Source organism: Panthera leo, chromosome A3 (assembly GCF_018350215.1).
Source record: "Panthera leo isolate Ple1 chromosome A3, P.leo_Ple1_pat1.1, whole genome shotgun sequence".
Lineage (NCBI taxonomy): Eukaryota > Metazoa > Chordata > Mammalia > Carnivora > Felidae > Panthera > Panthera leo.
In genome coordinates, this window is record NC_056681.1 from 24,124,663 (window position 1) to 24,135,223 (window position 10,561).

At 44.6% G+C, this 10,561-nt stretch overlaps 1 protein-coding gene across 1 annotated transcript in view; it reads right to left on the bottom strand.

Moving 5' to 3' along the window:
* Window positions 1–10,561, bottom strand: part of MYH7B (myosin heavy chain 7B) — a 44,765-nt gene that overhangs the window by 32,650 nt on the left and 1,554 nt on the right. Inside the window, exons 2-4 of the mRNA XM_042931151.1 lie at window positions 9,995–10,120; window positions 8,801–8,916; window positions 2,376–2,498 (exon numbers count right to left, since the gene is read on the bottom strand). The gene's annotated coding sequence lies outside the window, so the exon portion shown is untranslated. The remainder of the gene's footprint in view (window positions 1–2,375; window positions 2,499–8,800; window positions 8,917–9,994; window positions 10,121–10,561) is intronic.

Sequence of the window (10,561 nt, forward strand, 5' to 3'; positions counted from 1 at the left end):
GTGCTGATAGATATTCTGGCCCAACCACAGGTTCCAAACTATGCTTAGAATATGAATGGGTCTATGGACACAGGCTAGACAGAAGAGCTGGGGTGAAGGGAGGGCAGAAATAATAGCATGGAGGGGGCCTGTGTACAGAGGAGGGAAAAAGCCAAAAATAGGTCTAGGGAGGAGATGGCAGAAGAGGGTCTGATAGCACCGGCTCTAGAGCAGACTGTCCAGGTCTGTATTCTACTTGCTATGTGACCTTGAGCAGGTCTCTTTTCCTCCTGGAGCTTCAATTTCCATTGTAAAATGGGCATAACCTTATTTCATTTGGTTGTAAAGCAGTCAATTATATAATGTATATAAAGAACTTAGCCTCTGACTGCCATACATAAGCACATATAAATGTTTGGTGATTTTATCATTAGCTCCATAAGGGCAGTGATGTTTCTTTTTTTCAGCTTTGCACCTGCAGGCACTAGACTGGCACACATTAGGAATGCCTCTTCAAGTCCTTGCTCTGCTACTTACAAGCTAAGTGACCTTGAGCAAGTTACTTAACCTCTCTGAGCCTTGGGTTCCTTCTCTGCAAAATGGATATATAAAGAATACCTCCCTTATAAATGTTGCTGAGAGAAATAAAGAAACCAAAGTGCTTATCCCAAAGTAAGAGGTCAGCAATGTGAACACATGATCCCTGTGAGTACATGTATGTTGGGGTAGTCTAGTGGAGGAGCCTTGGGTCTCCCATTCTGGGGACAGAATTTGAAGCAGTGTTCAGGGCAGCCAACATTCTGGAAGAGATATCCTAGTGGGCCTACCAGGTGGAAACAAAGTCCCAGAATCTTGTAAGACCACAGCCATACTACCCCCCAAATCCTATGCCACAGTCCAGGCCCTCCCTAGGATCTCAGGATCAGAACAGGTTTATCTCAGCCAGGGTCAACTTCCCATTTAGTTGAGTATAACAAACACTCTCTGATGCCCCCCAGATTGGGAATGGTTCTGGTCTTGTTCCCAAGGTCCAGGAGTCTGTCTAGTAGAGGAGACAGTCATGGAGGAGGCACAGAGAGTTCGTAACAATTGATACAGGACATCCCAGGGGAGGGGCAACCTGGTGGAGTAGAGAATGAAGAAGGAACATCTGTCCTTCTCAGAAGACCAAACAGAGGTGGAGTGGGAGGAGTGGGAGTGGCTTGTGGCTCTGCCCTTGCCCTTATGATAGTGGTGTCAGTTCAGGAGGTGAAGGACAGAGAGACTCAAAGAATTAAGCTCAGAAACCAACCCAATGGGTCTACCCTGGGTCTCTTGAAGTGTTTAGGGTGACCCTGCACTCCTCCACATCTCAGGGAATACTGCCCACCTCTCTGTGGAGCTGGACTTTGCTAACTTAAGGGCAAAAAGCCTCCTTGCACATAGCCCTCGGGATTTTTTTTAAGTTTATTTATTTCTTTGGAGGGGGGGGCATATGCACATGCAAGTGGGGGAGAGGCAGAGAGAAAGAATCCCAAGCAAGCTCCGCACTGACCTGAGCCGAGATCAAGAATCAGATGCTTAACCAACTGAGCCGCCCAGGCGCCCTAACCCTCAGGATTTTTTATGTGGGTTGAGAATGCTGTCTTACAAATATCTCTATTGTCCTGCCAATACTTTGGGCCTTAAATTTCATTTTTTAATTGAAATTTCTTTTAGGTAATTACATATTCACAATTATAAGAAACAATACAGAGAGATCACCTGTATTGACATTGATACTATCCCCCAAGTTCATTCAAGTTTTCCCAGTTTTACATATACATGTGTGTATGTGTGTGTGTGTATTAAGTTCTATACAATTTTATCACCTGTATATGTTCACAGATCCACCACTATAGTTAATATTCTGAAGAGTTCCAACAACAAGACACCCTCCTCCTTCCCATCCTTAACCCATCCAAAATTAACCTCCAATCTGTTCTCCATTTCTAAAATTGTCAATTCAGGGGTGCCTGGGTGGCTCAGTTGGTTAAGAGTCCGACTTTGGCGTAGGTCATGATCTCACGGTTACCGAGTTCAAGCCCTGAGTCAGGCTCTGTGCTGACAGCTCAGAGCCTGGAGTCTGTTTCAGATTCTGTGTCTCCCTCTCTCTCTCTCTGCCCTTCCTTCATTCATGCTCTCTCTCTCTCTCTCTCAAAAATAAATGAACATTAAAAAATTTTTTTTACTTGTCAATTAAAAAATGTTACATAAATGAAATCATACAGTATGTAACTTTTTAAGATTCACTTTGTTCACTCAGCATAATTCCCTGGAGATTAATCCAAGTTGTTGCCTACATCAATGATGTGTTCCTTTCTGTTACTGAGTAGTATTCCATATTATGGATGTGCCACAGTTTGTTAAAATCTTACCTGTTGAAGGATACCTGGACAGCCCTCAGTCTGAGGTGCTATCTTATCACCTGCATCCTAGGAGGCCAGGGTCACCCACATCCTCCAAATTCTTGTTCCATCTGTCCAGGGACTTCTTGAGACCTGGAAATGGGCAGATCCCACTCTGCACCCCAGCAGCCAGCTCAGGAGTTGGCACAGAAGAGGTGCCCATGAGTGCCTGCTAAATGGGCCGTGTCCACTGGGCTGGGGGCACCTGCCTCTCAAGAACCATCTTTTCCAGGGGGCCTCTCACTCTGCTCCCTGTTGCCCTTTCCACACCAGGCCCAGTGGATTTCATAACTCATGTTTCTCACCCACCCAGGCCTGGAAAAGCCTCTTCTTTCTTTGATCTCTTGGGTTTAGCTGAGCCAGGCGAATGATATAGCACAGTGCTTACAAGTTCTGGAGTCAGACTGAGTGAAAACCCTCAGTTACTCTGTCTCTTTGAGTTACCCTGTTTGTCATCTGTAAAGCAGGAATACTAATAGCACCTACTCCGTTGGAATTAAGTGAGATAATACTCATAAAAAAGGCACAATGCCTCACACATAAGTGTTTAATAAATGATCATTGCTATTCTTTTTCTTATTATCCTTTTCATCATTCCCAAACTCAGTAGAATAAACAAGAGAAATACATACGACCAATATCAAGACTATGAGAAGGTTAAAAAAAAAAAAAAAAAAAAAAAAGGTCATTCCTAGACTATGGGACCCCATTCTGATCCTTCTCTCTTTCCAGCTCCTTTTCTTCTTGGTGAAATGGAAGGGCAGGACTATAGCCTCCCCCTGGAGAGAGGCTCCCATTACTGGTGTCAAGGTTACAATTGCCTTCTCCCATTTATAGGGTTGTCAGTCTCACCCAACACTTCCTAGCTCCAGAGTCTCCCTATAACAGCCAGCACAGTGTAGGCCCAGAGCCCTGCCATCATCTAGCCACAAGCAGGGTCACAGGGTCATCTCCTCAAAGAGCTGCCTCTATTCTGCTTTTGTGTGCACCTGCCTATCCAACCATTCAAATATTTACTGAAAAAGAAACTTTGCTATTAATCTGGGAAACTCCAACAAAGTGTCACTTCACACCCACTAGACTGGCAAAAACAAAAAAAGCCTGACAATACTGAGTCTTACTGAGGATACAATTCTAATACAACAAGGGCAATTCTAATACATTGCTGGCAAGAGTGCAAATTTATAAAACCACTTAAAAGAGATATTTGGCATTATCTAGGAAATCTGAATATGCTCATGACCTTCAACACACTGCACAAGGAGGCACATTTTAGATGGTTTATCATTTGTAACAGCAAAATACTAGAGACAACCCAAGAGACCATTCACAGGAGGAAAGGTAAATAAAGTGTGGTTTTTATGCAGCGAACCTATACAGCAGTGAAAACAAATGAACTAGTTACCCTGATCAAACGGATGACTCTCCCAACATAAGGCTGAAGTGACAGCAAGCTGCATTGAGAATGTAAACAATGTTACCATTTAAAGTCCAAAAAACAAAAAATTGTATCAAATAATGTTTAGAAACACACACCTAGTAAAAGGATTAAAAATGCATAGGACCTACCTCACACCATATACAAAAACGAACTAACAATGAATCAATGACCTACATGTAAGAGTGAAAACTATAAAACTCTAAGAAGACATAGGTACAAATCTTCACGATTTTGGATTAGGCAATGGTTTCTTAGATATGATACTCAAAGCACAAGCACCAAAGGAAAAACAGATAAACTGGACTTCCTCAAAATGAAAAACATCTGTACTTCAAAGGACACTGTCAAGGGGCATCTGGGTGGCTCAGTCTGACTCTTAATTTCAGCTCAGGTCATGATCTGAGGGTTGTGGAATTAAGCCCGGTGTTGGGCTCCATGCTGAGTGTGGAGCCTTCTTGGGATTCTCTCTCTCCCCCACCTGTCCCTCTCCCCCGCTTGTGCACTCTCTCAAATTAAAAAAGAAAAGAAAAAAAAAAAAAAAAAGGGACACTATCAACAAATCAAAAAGACAATCCAGAGAATGGGAGAAACTACTTGCAAATCATGTATCTGATCAGGGTCTAAGATCCAGAATATATGAAGAATTCTTATAACTCAACAATAAAAAGACAAATAACTGAAATTAAAAATGCACCCTCTCTTTTATTAAGTGAAAGAGAAACTGAGTCAAAAAGCAGTCTAGGAGGGGTACTTGTGTGGCTCAGGTGGTTAAGCATCTTGATTTCAGCTCAGGTCATGATCTTGCAGTTTGTGGGTTCGAGCCCCACATCGGGCTCCATGCTCTCAGCAAAGAGCCTGCTTGGGATTCTCTCTCTCCCTCTCTCTCTCTCTCTCTCTGCCCCTCCTCTGCTCATGGCCCCTCTCTCTCTTTCTCTCTCTCTCTCTCAAAATAAATAAATAAACTTAAAAAAAAGTAATTTAGGAGTAGAATGGTGGTTGCCTAGGACTGGTTGGGAGAGGGGAACGGGGAATTATTGTTCAATGGGTACAGAGCTTCAGTTGGGGAAGCTGAAAAAGTTGCTGAAGCAGATGGTGGCGATATCTGCACAACAATGCGAATGTCACCGAACTGTACACTTAAGTGGCTAAAATGGCAAATTTTACGTATATTTAGCAATAATAAATTTTTTAGGTAAAACAAAATTAGGCAAAAGATGTGAATAGACAAAGGAGATAAACAAATAGCCGATAAGCACATGAAAACATGCTCAGTATCATCAGTCATTAGGGAAATGCAAATTGAAACAAGTGACACTACCTCACACCCACTGGGATGGTCAGAATCAAACAGCCAGGCAGGAACACGTGGTAAGAATGTAAAAATTGGAACTCTCAGACATTGCTGGTGGGAATGTAAAATAGTGCAGCCACTCTGGAAAACAGTCTGGCAGTTCCTCAAAAAGTTCAATAGAGAGGGGCGCCTCGCTGGCTCAGTCAGAAAAGCATGTGGCTCTTGATCTCAGGGTCGTGAGTTGGGAGTCCCACATGGGGTATAAAGATTACCTAAATTAAAAAAACAAACAAACAAAAAACAACTTGGGGGAGAAAAAAAGGTCAACATAGAATTACCCTGCGAGCCAGCAAGTCCACTCCTCGGTCTATTCCCAAGATAATTAAATACAGCCCCACAAAAACCTGTACATGAATGTTCACAGCACCTTCATTCATAATAGCCAAAAAGTAGAGACAACCCAAATGTCCACCAACTGGCGGAGGTGCACAATGTGGTGTATCCACACAACGGAATACTGGTACACGCTACAACATGGATGAGCCTTAAAGACATAATGGTAAGTGATGCAAGCCAAACGCAAAAGGCCACCTACAGGAGTCCGTTTATATGAAATGTCCAGAATAGGCAAGTCCATAGACACATGAAGCAAATTAGTGACTGCCAGGGGTTGGAGTGGAGGAATGGGGAGGTGACTGCTAATGGGTATGGGGTTTCTTTTGGTGTGATGGAAAAGTTCTGGACTTAGAGAGTGGTATTGGTTGTGCAATCTTGTGAACATACTAAAAACCACTGAATTGTATACTTAAAAAGGTTGGATTTTATGGCATATGAATTATAGCTCAATAAAAAATTACATAGAATAAACAACAAATTTAGGGGAGCCTTTATTCCTGAGGGATGACAGTTGTGGAGGAGCACGAGGCCTTCAGCTATATTAGCAATGTTTTACTTCATAGACTGGGGGGTGGGAATACGGGTGTTTGTTATACTAATCTGTATATCCTTCTTAATGTTTCATCATAAATAAAATTTAGAAGTATTTACTGAGTGTCGACCTGGACCAGGGCTACCTGGGTGGTTTAATGGTGGGTAAAATCAGATCCCATCCTGTCCAAAAGTAAGTGGGTAAGGATAAGCAGTAAGTGGAAAAGAAGGGCTGTAAGTAAGTCATCTCTCCTTTCTGGGCTTCTGTTTTCTCATGGATTATTTTATTTTAAATGTTTATTTGAGAGAGAGAGAGAGAGAGAGAGAGAATGAATGAGCTGAGGAGGGGCAGAGAGAGGTGGGGACAAAGTATCTGAAGCAGGCTCTGAGTTGACAGCAGAGAGCCTGATTCAGGACTCGAAATTACAAACCACGAGATCATGGTATCAGCTGAAGTTGGACACTCAATAGACTGAACCACCCAGGAGCCCCTATTTTATTTTATTTTTAAAGTAATCTCTGGGGGCCTGGGTGGCTCAGTTGGTTGAGCGACTGCTTCAGCTCAGGTCATGATCTCACAGTTCATGGGTTTGAGCCCCATGTCAGGCTCTGTGCTGACAGCTCAGAGCCTGGAGCCTGCTTCAGAGTCTGTGTCTCCCCCATCTCTCTGTTCCTCCCCTGCTCGTTCTCTGTCTCTGTCTCCCCAAAATAAATAAACGTTAAAAAAAAATTTTTTAAGTAATCTCTACACCCAACTTGGGGCTTGAACTTACAACCCTGAGATCCCGAGTCACGTGCTCTACTGACTGAGCCAGCGGGGCACCCCTCCTCATGGATGAAATGACAGCTGGACTAGAATCTTGTTAGTAGAAAGTCTCTGAGGGTCCTGGGGGCTGAGGAGTGTCTCTCCCCTTTATCAGACCACAGTTTCAAGAACTGCTTATGCACGATGAGAGCACAGGCCTGGAGTCAGCCCTGGTGTCATCAATCACTGCAAGTGGGCCTAATGCAAAGCCCAGCTGAGTCTCTATTTCTTCTTGGTAAAAGAGGGACAGTAACTTCTCCCTCTCGGGATTACCATGGGGTGTAAATGAGATAACACATATAACGTGTCCAGGACAGGCCTGGCACACAGTAAATCCTCAACACATGGGAGAGTCCTCACTTTGATTCCACAGGCATTTCCTGAGCAGCACTGCTGGGCCAGGTCTGTACTAGGGCTAGAAGACAGAGGAATTCCACCGAATGGCCAAGCAATGGCCCCCAGCCAGGTGGGGAGACAGCCCCATAAACAACAATACCAGGCAGGGTGATGTCACTGCTAAAAAGAGACAGCAGCCACGCACGCACAGAGCAGACCATGTGCAACGCAGACCCCGGGACGGGCAGAGATGTCCCAATTGAGAGGCCTAGTACGGGCTTGGAGAGAGGCCCTCACCGTGGGAAAGACACATACCAACTGAAGGCACTGGCCTCCATTCACACTGCAGTGCAGCCTTCCTAGTCTCTTTTCAGTGAATTCAGACTCAAATGTTCCCACAAATCCCAAGAGCAGAGACTGCAATAGATTCAAAAGCCAGCTTTAGGAAGCCTGTGCACATGTGGGAGCACAGTGGCTAACCGTGGGAGGCTGCATGATCTCTGGCAAGTCAGGGCACATAAAAAGTGATATAACTGTAAAGCCATTAACCAAATACCTGGCACTTGGTGAACAGATTAATAAAGATTAGTTATAGTTAGGGAAAAAAAATAGATTCCATTTTCAAAGTGAGGGCAGTGGGATTCAGAGAAGTGAGAAGTGTTGCCCACAGTTACACTGCTAGCTTTGGAGGCAGGATTTGAACTCAGGTCTGACACATCAAAGGCTCAGTGCCTCATAATCTCCCTCTGTTACAGAATCTTCAGGAGGCTCTCTGTAGTCCACTAAATGGAATCTAACCTTGCTGTGGAGAGGGGAACTAACAAAGGTTTGGGGCCAGAGAGACCTCAGGCAAGTTCCCCAATCCGGGGTTCCTTGATCTGGGACCCCCGAGTGGGCTCAGGGAGGTTTGTGAATTCCTCCACACGGTGTGCCAAAAGATTGTGTCTAATGGAGATTCTCAAAGGAGTCTATCACCTCAAAAGTAACAAGCCACTGACTTGGCCTCACTTGGCATGTTTTCTTACCTACCCAAAGGAGATACAGTACCTACGTTGAAAAGCTGTGAGGGCATTAAATGAAGTAGTTTATGAAAAGTACCCAAAACATCCTAAGCTTCCACCTATGTTGGTTTCCCTGACTTTCTCCCTCCCCAGCTTATTTCTATCATTTAGCAAACGATATTGACGATCTACTATGGAGCAGATATCACTCCAGGTGCTGGTGGTAAAGTGGTGAACAGGACAGATATTGTCCCTGTTCTTATGGAACTCACATGGTGGAGAGAAACAGACAAAATTAGTAATTTCAGATACTAGTAAGAGCTGTGAAAAAAAAATATATACTGATGGGGTGGGAATGGCATCTGAGGAGGAAACATGTGAATGACAAGAAGTCAGTTATGCCGAGATTTAGGGGCAAAGCCTCAGGACAAAGGGAGCACAAAGACAAAGCCTCACTTGTAAGATGCTTGGCCAAGAGCCCCTCACACTCCCACACCTTACTCCCTGCACCACAAACCAGGTCCCTTTGAACAAGTCACATAACTTCTAAGACTCAGCTGCCACATCTACAAAATGGGAAGAAAGACACCTTACCTGCCACAAAGTGAGGGGACTCAATCAGAGGGCTGTTAAGGTCTGGGATCTTCCCCAAGTCTCACCAATAGACACCTGATACACGTCATTTGGCACCCATCTTGGAGGAGGGGAACCTGCAGAGAACCCTGGGTGATGATTTTTTATTTTAATTTCATGTTGCACTAGATATAGTTTCCTTTGTTCCTGGTGAACATGATGGACTTTTCCTGCCACCTGGGGCCTTTTATAGTAACTGCTGCTTTGGGCTCTTCCTCAGGTATAAAAGCAGACAAAGGAAGGACATCATGGAAACACTGTCCTGCCCATAACCAGACCACCTATCCCTTCCCTCCCCCCAAGAAGATTGGAGGACTCAGTCTGTCCTGCAGACAGAGGGTGTACAAGCTTTATTTAAGGAGGTGGAAACATCCTGGCCCCTGGGTTGGGCCACTGTTTATAATTAGTTGTAGTTCTCCCTCCTAAATGTCTCTTTAACCTGTCCCCTTCTCTCCATCTCCTCATTGCCACGCACCTTAACTCCCTCTGAGCATGCTTTCTGGCCTTAGTCTCCCCACTTCCAAACCATTTGCCACACTGTAGCCAGCACCTAACAAAAAATCGACCAGGTCTTTCCCCTGCTTAAAATCCTTAGGCAGCTTGGGGTGCCTGGGGGGCACAGTCGGTTAAGCGTCTGACTTGGGCTCAGGTCATGATCTCACGGTCTGTAAGTTCAAGCCCCACATCGCGCTCTGTGCTGACAGCTCAGAGCCTGGAGCCTGCTTCAGATTCTGTGTTTCCCTCTCTCTCTGCCCCCTCCTCTGCTCACGCTCTGTCTCTCTCAAAAATAAATTAACATTAAAAAAACTTTTTTTTAAAAAAAATCCTTAGCTCCCCATCATTCACTGGAAAAACGCCAAACTTCTTAACCTGGCACCCAAGGCTCCCTCGCCAAGAATGAGCTCCTAACAGCCTGATCAACTCCCAGGCCCTCCTCAGTATCTATATCAAACTCCTCAATGTCTCTAAAATGAGCCTAGCCACACTTTGAATTATTTGCCTTTGCGGTTTCTGTTCCTGCTACTTGGAACACTGTCCCCATTCCTGCCTCTTAACTCCACCCTTACTTCTTTCACTGCTTACACATTCCTACCTAGCCCTCCAGACTCCAAAGCCCTCCCTGATTCCCCAGAAAAGCACTGTTTACCAGTCTACCTTCTTAATCAGATGTGAAAGCTGGGGTTCTCTCTTAGTTACGGTTAACTTCCCAGAGCTTGGACTGATCAGTTCAGGTTACTTGAACTTAAAAATTCATATCAGGTGCTTCACATTGAGAAGATCCTATCACAATCCGGAAAGAAGGAACAGTTAAAGAACTGGAGGGCTGCCAAAAGGTAAGATAAGAATAGGGATCAAGAATCTGCATTCTCAAAAAGTGCCCCAGATCCTGATGCAAATGATATTGGGCATTGTGATATACAATGCGTCACCCTCCAACGTTCCCAACTTAAAAATTGCTGGAAAAATGAAAATACTTTCCTTTACCTCTACAGCTTTTCGGCAGCTGTCCCGAGGTTAGAGAAGTCAGGTGGGCTTTTATGGGACTCAGCTGGGTGTAAAACAGAACCCTGGGTTCCAACACTGGCTCGACCCCTACCGTGCTAAGGTATCCTGCTCTGGGGTCTCTGTCCCTTTTCTGGGCCTCCCTTATCACACCTACCCCCACCATGTGTCCCTGAGGTAGTGACTGCCCCATTCTGGGTATCAGTTTCCTCATCTTAC